At 45.5% G+C, this 20325-nt stretch overlaps 1 long non-coding RNA gene across 1 annotated transcript in view; it reads right to left on the reverse strand.

Annotated features, from left to right (window-relative positions):
• Positions 1-9795: 9795 nt before the first annotated feature.
• LOC120538021 overlaps positions 9796-20325 on the reverse strand; it is a 28976-nt gene continuing 18446 nt past the window's right edge. The window contains exon 3 of the long non-coding RNA XR_005635427.1: positions 9796-10376. This is a non-coding gene — a long non-coding RNA (uncharacterized LOC120538021). The remainder of the gene's footprint in view (positions 10377-20325) is intronic.

Genomic DNA, 20325 nt, shown 5'->3' on the forward strand with positions numbered 1-20325 from the left:
ATGGCCACCCTTTGCTCCGATTGCTGCTTTGCACACTCTTGGCATTCTCTCGATGAGCTTCAACAGGTAGTCACCTGAAATGGTTTTCCAACAGTCTTGAAGGAGTTACCAGAGGGGTTTAGCACTTGTTGGCCCCTTTGCCTTCACTCTAGGGTATTTCACTATTTTGAAGAAACTAGAATATAAAACATGTTTTCAGTTATTTCACCTTTTTTTGTTAAGTACATAACTCCACATGTGTTCATTCATAGTTTTGATGCCTTCAGTGAGAATCTACCAATGTAAATGGTCATGAAAATCAAGAAAACACATTGAATGAGAAGGTGTGTCCAAACTTTCGGCCTGTACTATATATATATATATATATATATAATATATAATAAATAAATAACATATAAATAATATATAATATTTAATATATAATATATAAAATATGGCTGGGACTGAGGTAGACATCTGATTTACAGGTCAGGTCAGGTCAGGTTGGGGGGCAGGCACTGGTACAGCATGTTGCCGCACCCACCACACGACGAAACAGCTCAGGATCCTGGCTGGCACTCCCCAGGTAGACACCCAGACCAGTCCCACCCTCCAGAAATGACCCTCTATCTGTCCTCAATAATGAGCCTGATCATCCTCGGGTAATCGCGCCACATGGCCGTAGTGCTGTAACTGACGCTCCTTCACAATGCAGGTCATGTGCCACATTTAGGACTCCGTGAGCAACACAAAGTCAAACCAGCAGGACCCAAGGATTCTCTGAAGTCCAGTCTTCGTCTCAGGTCACTGGATAGCGTCCATGTCTCACAAACAGGGAGCACCAGGTCTCTAAAGACTTGGACCTTCTTCCTTTTGCAGAGATATCAGGAACGCCACACACCCCTGTCCAGTGACCTCATGAAACCCCATGCTCTCCCAATCCATCTACTGACTTCACAGGAAGAGTCACATGAATGTCACTGCCGAGGTAAGAAAACCTCTCAATGACGAGGCCGACACTCTCTCCGCAGGCAGACACACTGCTGATGGCCGTGCCCAAGACCACCCTGTCTGTCAGCAGTGTGTCTGTTTATGGAGAGAGAGTCAAATCTGATATACAGAGAAAGTAAAACATACAGAAGATGGAGTAACACAAGAGCGTCTCCTGTCTGAAGATGGATGGACAATATGTCCGTGTGCCATGTGTCTACCTCTACAGCGGGCACTGTATGCTGTTAGGTATGTGGGATCTTTCTGGGCCACAGTTGGCTGCAATGGCGTGTTGCTTTGGTCGATACACATCATCTGCCCTTGTCCTTGGCACTGATGTTGGTAATAAATATTGAGCGTGGAAAAAAAGTCCCGTAATAAAAAAGTAAAATAAACTGAGAAGTAAAAATAATGAATGAAATGAACATTTCAGTAGCCAAGGGGAGCCTGCCCATGTCACAGCTCAAATAATGACCAGGTTGACCCTAAGACTCAGCTCCCTAAAATGCAGCACTGTTGCTAAGACCTGAAAGGAGGGGCGGGACTGGGCTCTAAAGCCACACCCACCGTGACATTATAATGTTGACCCCCTATGGTCAGGAGGCGGGGTCTGACTTCACTGTTGGTGCTGGTCTGCTAACATGCATGCCCAGGAGTTGAGTGCCCCACTATTGGGTTCCATGGGACGTGGGTACATTTGAAGATGCTCTTATTGCTGCCCCCCCAACTCAAACACTTTTCTTTTGTTTTTTTTTTACTTGCAAGACACTTTGATTGGGTTCTGTAATTAAGGTGGCATTGGCGCGGACTGTGAAAGGCCCTATATAAATGGAAGTCTGGCTGGTATTTAAGCATGGGAGGCACGGTGGCACAGTGGTCATGCTGCTGGTTTGAAGCAAGAAAACTGGGGTTGTGCCCTGAGCACTCCCTGTGTGGAGTGTGCATGTCCTCCCTGTGCCCGCTTGGATTTCCTTCCACAGTCCAGAGACATGCAAGTTGGGATGCGTTGGCATTGTGTGTGTTGACCCTGTGAAGGACTAGCACCCCATTCTAGGATTGTTTCTGCCTTGTGGCCTGTGCTTCCTGGATTAGGCTCCGCCTCCCCCACAACTCCGCTCAGGGTATAGTGGGTTGGAAAATGCATGGTACCGAAGGTGGCATCCACTGCCCCTTGTGTCACTGGCATATGGACACTCACACCCTACACCCTCTTTCACAAAGCTTGTCGAATTAAAAGAATAAAAACGCTGCGGTACATAACTTTTGACTCTGGCTGAGAGGAGAACACGATACGACAAGATGGAGATAGCTCATTGTGGATGAGGAGAAATGTCACAAATGCTTAGCTGCGCTTGAGCAGAGTTAATTACGGGCCCGCGGGCAGGCCTGACTTCTGCTGCTAATGGCACTGAGCGAGAGATAAAATTCCATTTACAGAAATGATTTGAGCTACAGATCTAATTTAGTGAATATCAAATATTTACGCTCTTGCAATTAAAGTGACAATGTTTACTAGCTAAATATAGGCATGCACTCGTCATCTGGGTGGCGTTCTGTCCATCTCTCTCTCTCGCCATACTTCCAAGAAAATAGATGCCAGACTGGGGTGCCACTGTTTCCCAAAGCCCCTGAATGGCACCCTAAAGCGCTCAACGAGATTTTCGGGGAGGTGATGCGCAATAAAAACAGAACTAGGTGGCGCTATTCTCAGCCCAGGACTGGCAAATACCCGGCCGTAGATTCACTCTTGTCCACCAGAGGGCAGCCTCTTCCTCGGAGGGACGGCGGTGTAGTTCCAGTCTCATCGATGTGCCCGTCTTGAAGGGCCTCACCTTCACTCTGTCTGGATTGCTGCCTAGCCTGACCCCTAGGTGGCACCTCAACTTAGCACTGCAGCACACTGCTGGGGAGGCTTCCGCTATTTCCACTACTTCAGAACCACCGCAGTTTCCTGTGAGCAAAGCCGAAGTGTACTGACAACATCCTTTTCTGTAAATGCGAGCGTATTTATGGTAAAATAAATGTGTTTGTACAGCCACAGCAATTTATCGACGGGTAAACCCCGGCCGCAGAACCCAAGTTCTCAAGCTCCCTTGTTCTCTGAAAGAGCGGGCTCGCCAGAATCCCAATGACCCCACTTGCCCTTGAGGTGGGTAGAAACGCACAACGCAAAACAAAGGTGGCTTCCCTGCTATTAAGCCGGCTGCCGTGGCTGCTGGTGTGGATCTCACTGACCCTGAGCACCAAGACGAATGGTTCCCGTCAACAGCAAATCTACTTGGCTGTTTGCTTCCTGCCTCGCTTGGGCTTCTTTGTGGTGAACCTGGCAAGCAAAGGTTTGAGACGACGTTCCTTGGGTGGATGCGGTTTGCTGTGAAATACCAGATGCTTCCTCCTCCGTGCGCTGCACTCCTAATTGATTTCTGTCTTGTGATGTCATCTGTTGGGCGATACGACACTCGATTGACCCAGATACCCCGAGACTCTCAGGAGCAGGACTAGAAGTAGAAGGTCATGGGTTCAGATCACCTTGGGTGACCACCACATGATGCACAAAACAGCAATTATGGAAAACTTTCACCACCTTAAAGACCTCCTAGCAGTAGCTCAGTCGGTAGAGCGGGTGGTCCAGCAATCGGAGGGTCGCAGGTTCGATCCTGGCTCCCGGCATGAGAATGCAGCTGTTGTGTCCTTGGGCAAGACACTTAACCTACCTTGCCTGCTGGTGGTGGTCGGAAGGATTGGTGGCGCCAGTGTTCGGCAGCCTCACTTCTGTCAGTGTGCCCCAGGGCAGCTGTGGCTACATAGTAGCTTATCATCACCAGTGTATGAATGTGTGTGTGAATGGGTGAATGACTGTTGTGTTGTAAAGCGCCTAGGGGGGTTCTTGAACTCTAGTTAGGCGCTATATCAAATACAGGCCATTTAATTTAATTTAATGATGCTGCGCTGCCCTACAGTGCCATCTGTCTGTACCACAGGGGACTGCATAACATCAGCATTCCCATAGCATCTCGAAATAACAGCAGCCAAGCACTTATGGAATTGGCTAACGGGAATCCCTGTGAGGGATGAACTGGCGTCCCAGCCGGTGTGGACTCCATCCCCGGACCTGATAATGGAAGGTCAGGGAGGGAATGACAATGCCTTCTTTTCGTTGCCGGATCTAGATGTGGAAGAACGTTTCAGCAGGGCTGGCGTCCTAACAGTCACTGAGCGACAGCACAATGGGCGACTGCTGTTATGAGCTAAGTGTCCCCCTGTACTTACATTATGGATGCTTGCAGGGCAGCATGGGAATTGTGGTCTCATGGGCCTACCCTGTCAGGTTCAGTGGAGGCCACTAGGGGGAGCTGTAGGATAGTGATGATACAAGGACCACTGTAGTCCTGCCTGACCCAGAAGTACCTTCTGGAGGCAAATGATTAAGCAGTGGAAGGACTCCCGGGTCCGGAGCTAAAAGAGAGCCCACCACTCTGTATATAGGGAGTCAGAGCTGGCATGAAGAAGACAACACTCGCCTAGAGGAGTAAAAGAAGGTTTACAAAAGGAAGGAAGGAAGGAGGGATGGAAGGAAGGATTGTGATGATTGGAGAAATAAGACCCATGGAAAGGTACTTTGTTTAATAAAAAAACTTTCACTCGAACCCAGACTGCCTGCGTGTAGCTGTGTCCGTAGCAGTGGAGCTCAGTGACGCCCCCTACAGGCCACAGCGCTTAGGTAATGAGTGTTCAGACATTGAGTACTTAGATAGTTAGAATTTGGGAGAGGAACCCTCACGTAATCTGTGTTGGGACAAGGACAATTAACAGAGTTGGTGTTTTTGGATAAAAAGTACTCTGGTATTCCGTGATCAAATTATGTAAATTGGGACAAGTATGACATGATAATTGGCGTGCAGATAATCGCCGTTGGGCCAATCAGTGCTTGGACAAGAAACATCAGCATTCCAATAACTTTAGCTAACTTTGTGGGGCTGAATGGCCTGCTCTCGTCTAGAGGGTTCTAATGTTTTAACTGGTGTTTGATTTCGGAAGAAATGTCTTCAGACAAGGAGTTCCAAGCTAATGTGATAAGGAGAAGAAAAGTCTTGAGTTGGTGTTGTTGGACAAAACGTTCTCCGATATTCCATGTTCAGAAAGTGTAAACCTGGAAAAGGAACAGTCAGATAACTGATTTGATCATCGCTCAGGTAATCAGCATTTCGGATAAGGAATGCTGAGATAATTCACCTGCAGATAATCAGCCTGTGGATAATCGGCGTTAAGTGTTTGGACAATAAGCTATCAGTATTCCAATAATTAGTGTTTGGATAAAATGTTTTCAGACAAGGAGTTCTCGGCTACTCCTGTGTTTGGATAAGAGGAAGAATTTATAGAGTTGGTGTTATTGGATACAGAAACCTCCATTATTCCATGTTTGGATATTGCAAATCTGGAAAAAGGAAGGCTCAGATCATTGATGTTCAGATAACGAGCCCAAAGATAATCGCATATTCACCGTTTGGACAAGGAACATCGGCATTCCGATAATGTGTACTTGGATAATGGATTTGGATGAAATGCCTTCAGTCAAGAAGTTCTCAGCTAATCTGGGTTTGGATAAGGAGAAAAAAATGTATAGAGATGATGTCTTTGGACAAAACGTTCTCTGATATTCCATGTTCAGAAAGTGTAAACCTGGAAAAAGGAACACTCGGATAACTGATGTGAAGATCGAGATCCCTCAGGTAATTAGCATTTCAGATAAGGAATGGCAGGATAATTGATGTGCAGATAATCAGCATTAAGATAATCAGTGTTTGGACAATAAACATCAGCAGTCCAATAATTGGGGTTTGGATAAAATGCTTCAGACAAAGAGTTCTTAGCTGCTCTGTGTTTGGATAAAGAATTTATAGAGGTGAAAGAAATCTCCATTATTCCATATTTGGACATTGCAAATCTGGAAAAGGAAGGCTCATATCCTTGAGGTGCAGATAACGAGCCCAAAGATAATCAGAATTCACATAGTCTTTGGACAAGGAACATCGGCATTCCGATCATCTGTGGTTGGATAGTGGGCTTGGATGAAATGTCTTCAGTCAAGATGTTCTCAGCTAATCTGGGTTTGGATAAGGAGAAGAATTTATAGAGATGGTGATTTAAGACAAAACATTCTCCGATATTCCATGTTCAGACAAATCTGGATAATGAACACTCAAATAATGAGGTGAAGATCATAAACCTTTGGAAAATTAGCAGTTCGGATGCTTGTATAATCGATGTCAAAATATTGAGTCCGTCAGATAATCGACATTTGGACAAGAAGATATCAACATTCTGAGAAGTGGTGTTTGAAAAATAAGTTTGGATGAAACGTCTGCACACAAGGAGACCTCTGGTAATCTGTGTTGGGATAAGGAGGAGAATTAATAGAATTGGTGCTCGGATAAAGAGCCACGTTCAGACAATCTGGATGAAGAATGCTCGGGTAATTGATGTGCAGATGATGAACCCTTAGATAATTACTGTTCAGATGATCAGCGTTTGGACAAGAAATATCGACATTCCGATGCCTGGTGTTTGCATGATGAGTTTGGATATCTTCAGAGAAGGAGTTCTCAGGTGATCCGAGTTTGGATACAGGGAATTTATAGATTTGGCATTTGGATAAAGAGCACTCCATCATTTCGTGATCCAATAAGGAATGCTCAGATAATGAGTCCGTAGATCATCAGAATTCAGATATTCAGTGTTTGGAAAAGTAACATCGGTATTGCAATAATCCGTATATGGATAATGGGATTGGATAAAATGTCTTCAGACAAGAAGTTCTCAGCTAATTTGGGTTTGGATAAGTAGAAGAATTTAGAGAATTGGGTTTTGGATAAGGAGTCCTCGGATATTCTGTGCTCAGGTACTGTACATCTGGATAAGGAATGCTCGGGTAATTGACGTGCAGATATTGAGCTCACCAGATATTCAGTGTTTTACACAATGTGATAGGAAACTAGGCCAAACCCCAACACGAACACAGCAAGAGTCCCGGGTTCAAGTAAAGGATGGTTTTTATTCACCACAATACCTTCAGCGTAACACGAGCACAGACTTTCTGTCTCCATAATTCACCTCTCACCACCGCATGGCTCTCCTCCCATTGAGTGTTGCTATCCATCCTCCCAGCTCCGACTCACCTGGATAAGGAAGTGTGGTCCCTTTAATTAAGGACCCGGGAGACCCTGCCCGATGGAAGTACTTCCGGGTCATACAGAAGTCCCGTATTTTAGGGGGCACATCTTCCTGCAGCGCCCCCTTGCGGCACCCACAGACCCCAGCAGGGCTATGCTGCCGGACTACAACTCCCAGCATTCTCTGGTGGTTCCTGAATGGGAGCCGATACGGAGGGCTACTGCCATCTAGCATCTGGGGGGAATAAACATCTCCCAGGGACAGTCCTTCCCTGTCTTCTTCTCTCGTGGCCAAGGAAGGTATAAAATCCTTGTCCGGTCGGGATGCCTGTCCATTTATTCAGGGCCTACCATGCGGGTAAGGAATCCTTCTGGCTGAGCTGCTCGTCCGTCTTGTGTGCCTCCTACAACAAGAACTATTCCAATGACAAGTGTTTGGAAGATGTCTTCAGAAAAAGAGCCCTAAGGTGATCCATGTTTGAATACAGAGAATTTATAAGTTTGGTGCTCAGGTAAAGCTGCGGTGGGTTGGCGCCCTGCCCGGGGTTTGTTTCCTGCCTTGCGCCCTGTGTTGGCTGGGATTGGCTCCAGCAGATCCCCGTGACCCTGTAGTTAAGGATATAGCGGGGTTGGATAATGGATGGATGGATGCTCAGATAAAGAGCTCTCCGCTATTCCGTGTTGAGACACTGCAGATCTGGATAAGGAATACTCAAATGATTGATGGGCAGATAATAAGCCCGTGTTTGGACGAGTAATATTAGTATTCTGATCATTAATATTTAGACAATGACCCTATGATGCACTGGCACCCTGTCCAGGAATTATTCCTGCTTTGCCCCCTATGCTTGCGTGACCCTGATCAGGATAAAGCAGGGCTAGAAAATGGAAGAATGGATGGTTTCTGGATTATTAGTTTGGATAAAATATCTTCAGACAAGGAGTCCTCATCTAATCTGGGTCTGAATAAGAGAATAATTTATAGTACTGGTATCTGGATATAGATTCCTCTAATATTCCATGTTCAGGCTCTGTACATCTGGATAAAGAATCCTCAAGATAAATGATGTGCAGATATTAAGCCCATCAGATATTCAATGTTTGGAGAACAAATATCAGCGCTTTTGAAAACTGGTGCTTGGGTAATGAGCTCCGATAAAATGTCTACAGGCAAGGAGTTCTCCAATAATCTGTGCTGGGAGAAGGAGAAGAATTTATAAAGCTGGGGTTAAGATAAAGAGCCCTTCGATATCCCACATTCAGATACAGCGGATCTGGATAAGGAACACTGATGTGCAGATAATGAGCTTGTAGATAATTAGCATTCAGATATTCAATGTTTGGACAAGAAATATTGGCATTCCAATAATTGCTGTTAGGATAACGAGGTCGGACAAAATGTCTTCAGACGAGAAGTTCTCTGGTAATCTGTGTTTGGCTGTTAAGACCTCTGATAATCTCAAATTCAATGACAACCAATTAGTAATCGGACAAGTGATGTTTGCGAAAGGATGGAAATGATAACGTACATCTGTCAGTCAGTCAGTCAGTCAGTTCCAACCCACTATATCCTAACTACAGGGTCACAGGGTCTGCTGGAGCCAATCCCAGCCAGCACAGGGCACAAGGCAGGAACAAATCCCCAGGCAGAGCGCCAGCCCACCGCAGAGCACACACACCTCTTCACCACACTGAAGTGCGCACATCAATCCCGGAGGATCACTAGACAGTAAACAGAGACTCTGACGTCACGTTCCGACTTTTAGGACACTGTGCCCCCAGACTTTTTGCTGGTACTGCAACTCGTGCTCACGTCACGTTAATTTTTGAGGACGCGTCATATGAACGTGTGGCAGCCACGATGTGTACGTGTTCTGAGCGTGAAGTATAAATGAGCCCTAAGAAGATGGTTAGAATGAAAACCTGGAGCCACTGTGGCCCACCAGGACCGGAGTTGGACACCCCTGGCTTAACGAGTCTGCGCTGAGCCATCAGAAGACGCTTCGCAAGCCGTACGTGACCCTTTCTCATTGGGTACTATTGTGAATCAGGACTGTGCGCAACCCAAATTCAGACAACGGAGCGCTGGGATAATCTGCATTTGGAAAACCAACAGTTCCTCAGTTAAGTGATGTTTGGAAAGCGTATCTGTAAATGATCAGGATCTAGACGACAAGCTCCACGATCATCTACATTTGGGAAAGACGCAACCAGAAAATTAAGATTTCAACATCAAGAACTTGTTCTTCAGATATCCAACGTCTGGGAAACAATCGGGATCTACAAAATAAATCCCGGAATAAGCAGAGCTCAGGTAATCAGAATTTGAATCACAAATAGTGTGGGGTAAGCTAAGATTAGGGAAGGAAAAGGTAAGAGAATTAGGCCACGTCCGCAGGACTCTGTTTTCATGTAAGGATGGCGTCTCTAAACAAAAACGATCCCCCAACCACACTAGAATTCTGACATAATTTATGAAAGTATCTCGGGTCACAGAAATACAACTTAGACGTTCATGTACTGTATGTTGGGCACGCACACTTTGATAGCATTGTTCCAATGACATCTGCTAAAATTTGGAACCTTTCATTATTTTTTATCTGTTTCTCTAAATCATTTTGAATTATCAAGCACTCGTTAGGGGGCTTTTTTTGGGGGTCCTGCATTTTAACTATTGTTTCATTTCTTTGGCTGCCATTTAGTTTTCTTAGCTGTCGTCGCTTTCTTGGACATCCGTCATTAAGACAGCTGACCATGTTTCTAGGGGCGTGGCCTCTAAGGTTACGACCTGAAGAGTAACCAAGGCGACGGGCTAAAAGGTTGGCTAAAAGTTCATTTCCTTGTTTTTTACTTTCTCGTATACAATGTGTAGCGAAAGTATTGTCATTGACCAAAAATTTGATGTTGAGATGATGTCACAATAATAGTCAAATGACACCAAAGAAGGTTTGGGGCAGCAGCCACCAGTATATCGTGCCCTGGCTGCAAAAGGGTCATTCACAGGTCTGAGTCCAAACCAGAACTGATTGTAAGGTTTGAAAGGCTGAGACAGGAAGTCACGTCATCAGGACCGGAAGTGGCGTCATCAGTGGCCCAGGAACCGGAAGTGATGTCATCAATCAGGCTGAAAAATCAACAGTGATGTCATCGGGAGTGGAACAGGAAGTGATGTCATCAGGACCAGAAGTAAACGTCGTCACTGGGGCCGGAAAGCGAGCGGGATTTCCCGTGGATGGTCTGCAGAGGATTGAGAGCAAAAGTCAGTGCAGCTCGCCACCCTGTGGTCTGATATGCAACTGCAATTATTCAGGCCCTTTAGCTGCCTCCCAATCACACGTGTGTGACAAGATGTTGATGAATCTCAACGTTTTAGACCTCTCGGAGTCCAAAAATAACCATTTTTGGTATTACGTCTGTGTGTCTGTCGGTGTGTCTGTCTGTCTGTGTGTAAACACCATAACTTGAATACACTTTCACTTCGGTCAACCAAATTTTGCATACAAGTATTCGATACAAACCATCAATTTCTATCAACTCTTGGGCTATTTCCGCTAACCAGAAGTGGTACTTTACCTTTTAATTCATGCAGCTGCAGAGTCCTATTTATTCAACTTTACTTGTATAATAATTGTTCAATATATTACTAATTTGGTTCGATTTGTTGGTGATGGTTCTTTAATGTACAGTACATGATATCTTCTTATTTAATACGCTACCGTGGCTGTTCGTTTGTCTGTCCAGGATTTTAAATCACCGGTCGCTCGCAAACCGTTTGAGTTATTGACCTGAAAGTTGGTACGCATACACTACGTGACTACTGTCTACTGTCCACTTTCAGGGTGACGATTGACCTCCAAGGTTATTCCTCTTTTTATTTTTATTTTATTTTATTGTAGAATCAACTCTTGGCAGTGTCCAGCCGAACGGCCGTGTGGCGCATGCGTACGGGCGCCATTCTCATTCCTTGCCACCTTCACCGTCACTTCCCCTGCCTCTTCATATCTTAAATCATTCTTGAGGCAGATTGAAGACTTAAGTGAAAAATTAAGGAAAACGTGCTAAGTAACTGCAACACAAACACGGACTTAATCAGTTTTAACACAAAAAGATGCCGACGAAAGAAAGAGAAGAAGCAGGCGGCTAGGGTGGGGAGAAGAAGAGCTGCTCAGGGAGGAACAAGCGCATCAACCTCGGAGCAAACGAATGGTAAACGTACAGAGAAAGAGGAGGAGAACTAGGAATGATCAAGTCATGTGTATGCACTGCAGGTTATCATGCAATGCGCCATTACTGGTAAAAATACAATCCTTGTCTTGCGGTTTACTCCTCAAATATCCATCCCCATATCTGAATATACGAGAAAGTCGAGGGGCGATCTTCAGCGATTGAAACCTTTCCAGGGATGAAAAGCGAGGAGGTCACAGACCCGCAGGTATTCGGTGAATACAAACATCCAAGAAAAGCAATGGAGATGTAAAAAATGAAAACTACTCAGGTGGGCTAAGCCTTTAACATTATATACAGTCGTATGAAAGAGTTTGGGAAGCCTCTTAATTCTTTGGATTTTTGTTTCTCATTGGCTGAGCTTTCAAAGTAGCAACTTCCTTTGAATATCCGACATGCCTTATGGACACAGTAGGATTTCAGCAGTGACATTAAGTTTATTGGATTAGCAGAAAATATGAAATATGCATCATAACAAAATTAGACACGTGCATAAATATGGGCACCCCAACAGAGATATGACATCAATACTCAGTTGAGCCTCCTTTTGCTCCTTTGAGCCTCTAGACGCTGTCCTCCTGTAGCCTGTGATGAGGGTCTGGACTCTGGATGTTGGTATTTCTGACTGTTCTTCATACAAAATCAGTATCAGTATACTGCTGCTGGATTATGTGAATTTCCCCTTGGGATTAATAAAGTATCTATCTATCTATCTATCTATCTGTTATATAGTGCCTTTCAAATCTATCTATCTATCTATCTATCTATCTATCTAAATCTTTCCAGTTCAGTTCAATTTAATGGGCAGCCTGCTTCAAATCATCCCAGAGATGTCCGATGATATTCAAATCAGGGGACTGTGACGGCCATTCCAGAACGTTGTACTTCTCCCTCTGCATGAATGCCTTTGTGTTTTGGGTCATTTGTCTTGTTGGAATATCCAACCCCTGCGTAACTTCAACTTTGTGACTGATGCTTGGACATTATCTGAAGGATTCTGAGAAATTAATTCATGCATGTATCTCTAGTAGGATTGACGACTGCAATGCGGTGTTCACTGGCGGTTCAAACTGTTCTTTATTCAGCCTCCAGTTAATCCAAAATCCGGCTGCAAGAATTATTACAAAAACAAGAAAATACAAACACATAACTCCAGTCCTCACATCCTTACACTCGCACCGGTTAAGTTTAGGGCAGATTTCAAAATCCTCCTTTTAACATATAAAGCATTAAATGGCTGAGGTTTGGCTTACTTGTCTGAACTTATCGTGACTTACAAACCTGAGTGCACATTAAGTTCACAAGATGCCGGTCTGCTTAGGATTCCAAGGATTAATAAAATAACAGTGGGAGGTCGAGCTTTTATTTACAGGGCCCTTAAACTGTAGAGTGGTCTGCCTGCTACTATAAGAGATGCCCCTCCGGTGTCAGCTTTCAAATCCCAGCTGAAGACTCACTACTTCAGTTTAGTTCACCCTGACTAGAGCTGCTGATTAACTGTACAGACTGCATCTCAGTTGTTAGTCATTAGCACTAAAACATAAGTAACATGATAGTTAGAATTTGTTACTAACCCTCACCTGTTCTGTTTCTCTTCTCGGTACTCAAATGTGGCACTTGGTGCCATGGTCCACCTGCCAAGTTGTTTGCCTGCCTTACGGTAAAGTCATCCCTGATGGAAGATCGCAGGAATCATGGGAAAGAGGGGTCCTTTCATCGGATTGGCTGGCCCAGCACTGTTTCAGCTGTGGAATGGCCAAATGGGGGAGGCAGCTTGATGGATGAGGTCTCCAGGACTCTAAAAATATCCAAATCTTATTATGTGATATCATCTACTGTTAAATTCTGCTCCGTACTTCTAACATTTTTTATTTTTATGCTGCATTGAGGATTTGTTCTGTTCTGTGTATTGTATCATATTGTATTGACCCCCTTTTTCTTTTTGACACCCACTGCACGCCCAACCTACCTGGGAAGGGGTCTCTCTTTGAATTCCCTCTTCAGAGGTTTCTTCCATTTTTCCCTGCAAGGTTTTTTAGGAGTTTTTCCTTGTCTTCTTAGAGAGTCAAGCCTCGGGGGCTGTCAAGGGGCAAGGGTCAAGGCCTGTTAAAGCCCATTGCGGCACTTCCTGTGTGATTTTGGGCTCTACAAAAATAAATTGTATTGTATCGTTTTTTTGGGTTGAATTCATCCGACCCTCGACTCAAGGGCCCCAGTCCCTGAACTGGCCACACAGCCCCACAGCATGATGGGACCTCCACCACATTTGACAGCAGGTAGCAGGTGTTTTTCTTGGACTGCGGTGTTCTTCTTCCACCAAGCAAAGCGCTTTTTGTTCTGACCAAATAATTCGATTCCTTGTCTAATCAGTCAGTTGGCACTTTGTTCCCAAATGACTCTGTCTTGTCTAAATGAGCATTTGATACAACAAGCGACTGTTTGTGTCGTGAGTGCAGAAAGAGCTTCTTTCTCATCACCCTGCCATACAGATACACTGAATTGTAGGATGATGTACAGATACACCATCTGCAGCGAGATGTTCTTGCAGGTCTTTGGAGGTGATCTGTGGTTGTCTGTCACCATTCTCATAATCCTGCCTCTCATATGCCGCTCCTGTATTTTTATTGGCCTGCCAGACCTGCTGGTTTATCAGCAACTGTGCCTGTGGCCTTCCATTTCCTGATTCCATTCCTCACAGTTGAAGCTGACGGTTTAAACCTCTGAGATGGCTTTTTGTAGCCTTACACTAAACCAGGAGACAGAAAAGTCTTTGTTTTCAGATCTTTGGAGAGTTGCTTTGAGGATCCCATGCTGTCTGTCACTCTTCAGAGGAGAGTCAAAGGGAAGGAAGCACGTCTTGCACTTCACCACCTTAAATACCTTTGACCACTCATGACTGGACACTCCTGTCTATGAAGTTCAAGGCTTGACGAGCTCATCATACCAAGTAATCAGCACTGAGCAGTGACAGCCATTCAAACCAGCACAATGACAAGGGGACCCACATTTGTGCACAGCCAGTTTTTCACATTTGATTTAATTTCATAAAACTAAATACTGCGTCACTAAAAGTCTTTGTTCAGAAAACACCGCAGTGCTCAGATGTTCCTAGGAAATCAAAGACAAGCCACTGATATCTTTATTGTTGAAAGGAGAGTCTATTATGAAGGCTGAGAGGGGGTCACAAACTTTTTCATATGACTGTAAACCCGCCAGGATGTTACATGGCGGCCCAGGTGTTGCCCACATGATGTCACCGATATTCCCACAGTCTGAGTGGCAGCCCTGACGAATCTGGAAAGGAAGTGGCATCCCTGGGGGCAGCGGCGGCTCCACGTTTCACTTATGCTAATTCCCTTTTTTTTTTTTTTTGTTTTTGCATGATTAATTGCCCCAATTAGAATTAGCAGAGGAGGAAAATGATTCTTGGCAAGGGCTGAGCATTAATTAGTCACAGAACAAATGAAAACATCATTAATGGGAGCTCTTCATCTGTGCGGGCGCGGCGCAACTCCGACGACGGCTCGGCTTTACTCCCGCTACCTAAAATCAGAAATAAGCGGGGAGGTTTGGCCACACCTAATCAAATCGCTTAGCACAGGTAGCCCCCACCAAATGACGTCCTGAAAATTTGAAGCCCCCCCCAAGAAATGGCCACCTCTAACCTGTTGCAGGTCGACAGGTACAACTCCGGAGTGAGCTTTTATACCAACACGCACAACTACAAACTGCCCAGCAGGGAAGGCCAGCCGGTCACTTAATCAAACTACCACCCATATAGCGCCTTTCATTAATGCCACTCTACAAGACACAAAATCGTTCATTCAGCTCTCCTACCAATGAATTAGCTAGTCAAGGGGCTAATATTCCACCTTTAGCCAAACCACCAAGTAACCCTTATATAGCGCCTTTCACGCCTGCCAGACTAAAAGAACGCAAACAATTTTTTTAAGATTGCCTGGCGTGAAAGACACCGAGACAGCCAAATGTCCAAACACAGGCTATTTATTTTCTTTTATGCAGACGGGCCTCCACAGTAAACTCGGCTCACAGTCCGTTTCCTTTTCTTCTGCCGCCTCCATTCCTCTCTCGCAAGCTCTGGCCACTACCACCCGACTCCGGCTCGCTTGCTGGAGTGTGGCAGCCTCCTTTATACTGCACGCGGTAAGTGCTCCAGGTGCCACCCCGGTGGTGGCCACGGGCCCATGCAGGGTTGAGCCCCGATGTAAACCAGGGGGGCTGCCCTCTCGTGTCCACTCCCCCGGTCCTCTCCTCAAAAGGGCATCCTAGCCGGGCAAAGACCGATGGCAGCCCCCTTGGTTTCCTGTGGGGCCACAGGTCATGAGCATGGCAGTCCGTGGCCACTGCCAGGGGGCACATGGACATTTCCAGGGCCTTATTTGGCCACACTTCTGCCACACCCAGAAATGTGGTGGGAAGAAGCTCGTTGGGCACCTGGAGTCCTTCTGGGTGCCCTATAAAAAGAGGCCAGTCCCCACCATTCTCCAGCCAGAGTTGGGAGGAAGAGGACAAAGACTGAAGAGGAGGAGTGGAGGCGGACGGACTGGTGGCAAGGAAGGGACTGAATTGTGTGTTGGTGCCGGTTTACTGTGTGAGCTGTAAATAAACGTGTGCTGGGTGCAAAAACTCGTCTCTCTGCCTGTCTGTGTCCGGGTTGGCATCACACTCTCTATAGCAGGGGTCTCCAACATGTCGCTCGCGAGCTACCGGTAGCTCGTCAAAGGGTTAATGAATCCTACATAAATCTGAAAACTTGATTAGTCAAATCAGGGGTGGGCGTTCTTTCCAAAAAATCACATCACGATCCTTTAAACATCAAATCACGATCCACAATCTGAATTGCAAACTCTCTTTTCAATGTGGCGTACACTTAAGAGAATATCCGGACTCAAACTCCTCAAGACCTCAGTAACATCCATCCATTATCCAACACGCTATATCCTAACCACAGGGTCACGGGGGTCTGCTGGAGCCAACCCCAGCCAACACAGGGCGCAAGGCAGGAAACAAACCCCGGGCAGGGTGCCAGCCCACCACAGGGCACACACACCGGGGACAATTTAGGATTGCCAATGCATCTAACCTGCATGTCTGGGGACTGTGGTAGGAAACCCACGCAGACACGGGGAGAACATGCAGACTCCACGTAGGGAGGACCTGGGAAGTGAACCCGGGTCTCCTAACTGTGAGGCAGCACCGCCACCCACTGCGCCACCGTGCCACCCCAACCTAAGTAACACTTTATTTTAAATATCAAACAAAGTTGAATTCAATTGTTCTCTGGTTCGCTCACTAAGCGGAGTTAAGGCACGCGCCCCGAAGCTGGCGAGTGATTGACGAACGCCCCTCTCCTCGGCTCGTTGCGTGTTTCTGTTTCTCGGATTCGCTCAAATAAATTGTTACCGCAAGTGAACTATGAAGTCGCAAAATGAACCAGAATGTTCAAGCAAATTATAGAAAAAACAACCCGATCTAAATCCGTTAAGTAGTTCTCTCGTGAAAAGAGGACAGACAGACAGACATTGGATTTTATAAATTCTATATTAGTAAACCTTCAACATAATGTGCAGTAAAAGTCTCAACAGCATTCTCAGCCTTTCTGGAGCTTAGCAGAGCCTGATAACTAGAAGAATCTTCACCAAGCAGCTCTGAAAATGTCTGCTGTGTTTGGGTCTCCATACCTCTGAGAGTCTGACGTGAATGTCATTAAATCAAAGTTCAGAACACGACTGACAGACGAACATTGAAATGACTCCATGAGTGAACCGGAGTGGCTCCACTCCACCACACACCTCAGTGCCAGTCATCTGACCAACTGAACAACACGTCACACATGCGACTGGACCTGTGAATAAAGTGACACAGTGACGTGTGACAAAGTCTACCTGAGCAGGTGTGGCGGACCTCAGGAGGATTTGCTCTCGTGTGTTAAGCTCATCCCTCAATGAACCAAAAGCAATCGGGCTAAAAGCCTGCCAGATAACTCCTGTCACTCCGCTGCAACGACAGACCGGATTTCATCAACTAATTGCCGTGGTGGGGCACTTTGAAGTGCGTGAGCTCCGGTCGTCACATGAATGGTGAATTATTACAAGTCTGACTTTTCTGTCCGAGTTTGTCATTTTGTACAAAACTAACCCAGCAAGGCGTGTTCTGGTCAGGGACATTACGGGACGAGAAAATAAGTGCTGATCTGAAAAATCCCAGGGGCGATATTGAGACTCGTCCTACTGACCTGGCCCTGCTGTGCTTCAGCCTGCAGGGAGGAATTAACACTGCTTTTACGAATCCCATACTAAATGGCATATAACAGACACATTTGCACTGCATTTGTCATTCCAACAGATGGCTCATCCCAAACATTTGTGGTACTGCGTGCCTTTTATTACTGCAAATGCTGCGCCATCTGTTGGAATGACAAATGCAGTGCATTTTATTACTACATGCACTGCAAAATGCATTCCAACAGATGGTTCACTGCACCCGTTAATGTTGAGGTCCACATTGATTATCAACCCAGCCTAGATGTGTAGCACTGCTAGTCCACCATAATAAAAGGATGAGTGTCTGTGGGTCTGCCCAGTTGCTGTATCTCTGTCATTACAACAGGTGGCACAACACAGACATTCATAGTAATAAAATGCATTGTATTTGTCACTCCAACAGATGGTGCACCACAAACATCAACACTGCTTTTATGAATCCCATACCAAATGGCATATAACACAAACATATGCATTGCATTCATCATTCCAACCAATGGCTCATCCCAAACATTTGTAGTAATGCATTTTATTACCACAAATGTTTGTGACTGGCAGAGCGACGGGCACTGAGCAGACTCCTGTCAATCATGGAGAATCCACTGCATCCACTGAACAGGATCATCTCCAGACAGAGGAGCAGCTTCAGTGACAGACTGCTGTCACCATCCTGCTCCACTGACAGACTGAGGAGACCCCACACTATGCGACTCTTCAATTCCACTATGGGGGGTAAACGTTAACATTATACAAAGTTATTGTCTGTTTTATCTGCATTGTTATCACTCTTTAATTTAATATTGTTCTTTATCAGTATGCTGCTGCTGGAGTATGGGAATTTCCCCTTGGGATTAATAAAGTATCTATCTATCTATCTATCTATCTATCTATCTATCTATCTATCTATCTATCTTATAGTGCCTTTCATATCACTCTGTCTATCTATCTATCTATCTATCTATCTATCTATCTATCCTGATTAACCAACATAACAAAATGCCCACAATGTCAATCATGAATCGCCCATCGCATGCCCAGTTACACTGTGGTTAAGATTAGGGTTGTGTGAGGGTTACTTGACTAAAAGGGCATTACGTGACTGACATTGCGGGCATTACATTACAGGTATTGAGGGCCACAGTTAGACCCCATCTCCTCAAGAGTGACCTCGACGTCTGGTCACCGCCCTACTCAGACTGCCCTCCAGGGGGAGCTGTGCTTGTCTCGTGCCCAGAATGTGCCGCAGTGCAACGACAAGTCCCTGCCACACTGAGTGACGTGCACATGAAATAGGAGATGTGAGGCTCTGACTACTCTGGACAGTGACACACGCCGCCCCCTGCTGGACGGTCTATGAAGTCACGCTTTGAGTGGCAAGTCTGCGTGTTTCTTTATTTATCTAGCTACCTAGTGATATATTCATTTATTTAAAGAGCTTCTGTAAAAAGCCAAATTGCATCATGGAGACAAATAAATAAAAGTTCTATCGAATGTCCATAATGCGAAGCAGTCTGGTTCAATGACAAGCTCTTCAACCTCTTTGGCGTTAACCCCAAGCATGTCTCACTCTTGGAATTCCATGCAAAAACAATTAACTGCAAGCTTAACTTGGAGAAATCTGTTGTGATCCGATACACAGCGTGTCATCACAAATGGCATGAAGGTTTGGGGCACCCACAGACAAAACCTGTGTAACTGACAGTAAACACGAGTTAAAGGGCCAAAAGTACTCGGGTGTCGTAGCGTGTTAGCCATTATGGATGCACTGAGAAGTCCAGCAAAACGACACGTTCAACTGGCTAACTAAAAAGATCACAATTCTCAAGCTTTTGAGGCAACTATTGTAATCTGTTTAGCTAGCCGATAAAAGGTGCCATTTTGCTCGACTTCTTAAAGACGTCTTTAAAGACACGAGTGTCTGCTTCAAGATGGCAGCACTTCCAGTTACGTACAGGCCAGGCAGGAAAAGGCAGGTCCGGGTTGGGGGTGTGCACAGGAAGTGACATCAGAGGTGGTAGGGCTGTCAATCACCCGGTCTGTAGCGAGAGGACGAGAAGACTGGTGTTTAGTAAATAACACCATCTTGTGGCTTGGCGAGGAATTACCTCCATCAGAGCCGTTAAGCTGATGCCAAGGCACACGTATGTGACAAGAGCTAGCCCGGAATGACACTCAGGACAGTATTTTGCTGCCATCTAGTGGATAAAATATCAAGTTGCAAAAAAAGCATGAACATTTCTATGCGGTTGTTGCTCCTTCAATGTAACAACTCATCCATATTCATGACTAGGGCGGAGCTTTCAACCCAAAAAAAAAACATAATGGCGTGCGAAAAGCTGCAAAGTTATCGTGAGAGCAAACTGAAACTGAACTTTTGTAATGACAACGTGAATCGGTCATCGGACGTCGCTGCCGACAGTGAAACTAATGCATGTGGTACGGCAGGACCAAACTGCCATGATATGCCTGGTGAAGCTTCACTGTGGTGCAAGGAGCTGCAAGGCAAACAGAGTGCAATCGAGTGCAAGGGCAAGAAAGACCCCTAAGCAAGTGTCAGTGTCCACGTCGCAGGAAATGTGGATGTCACTAAGCGTAGCCTACAATGATGTACGTCGATCGCACCGAAATAATACCTTCTAATGCCCGAGCAACAGAAAAAAGATAAGAAAAGTGTGCAA

The sequence above is a fragment of the Polypterus senegalus genome, chromosome 10 (genome assembly GCF_016835505.1).
Source record: "Polypterus senegalus isolate Bchr_013 chromosome 10, ASM1683550v1, whole genome shotgun sequence".
Lineage (NCBI taxonomy): Eukaryota > Metazoa > Chordata > Cladistia > Polypteriformes > Polypteridae > Polypterus > Polypterus senegalus.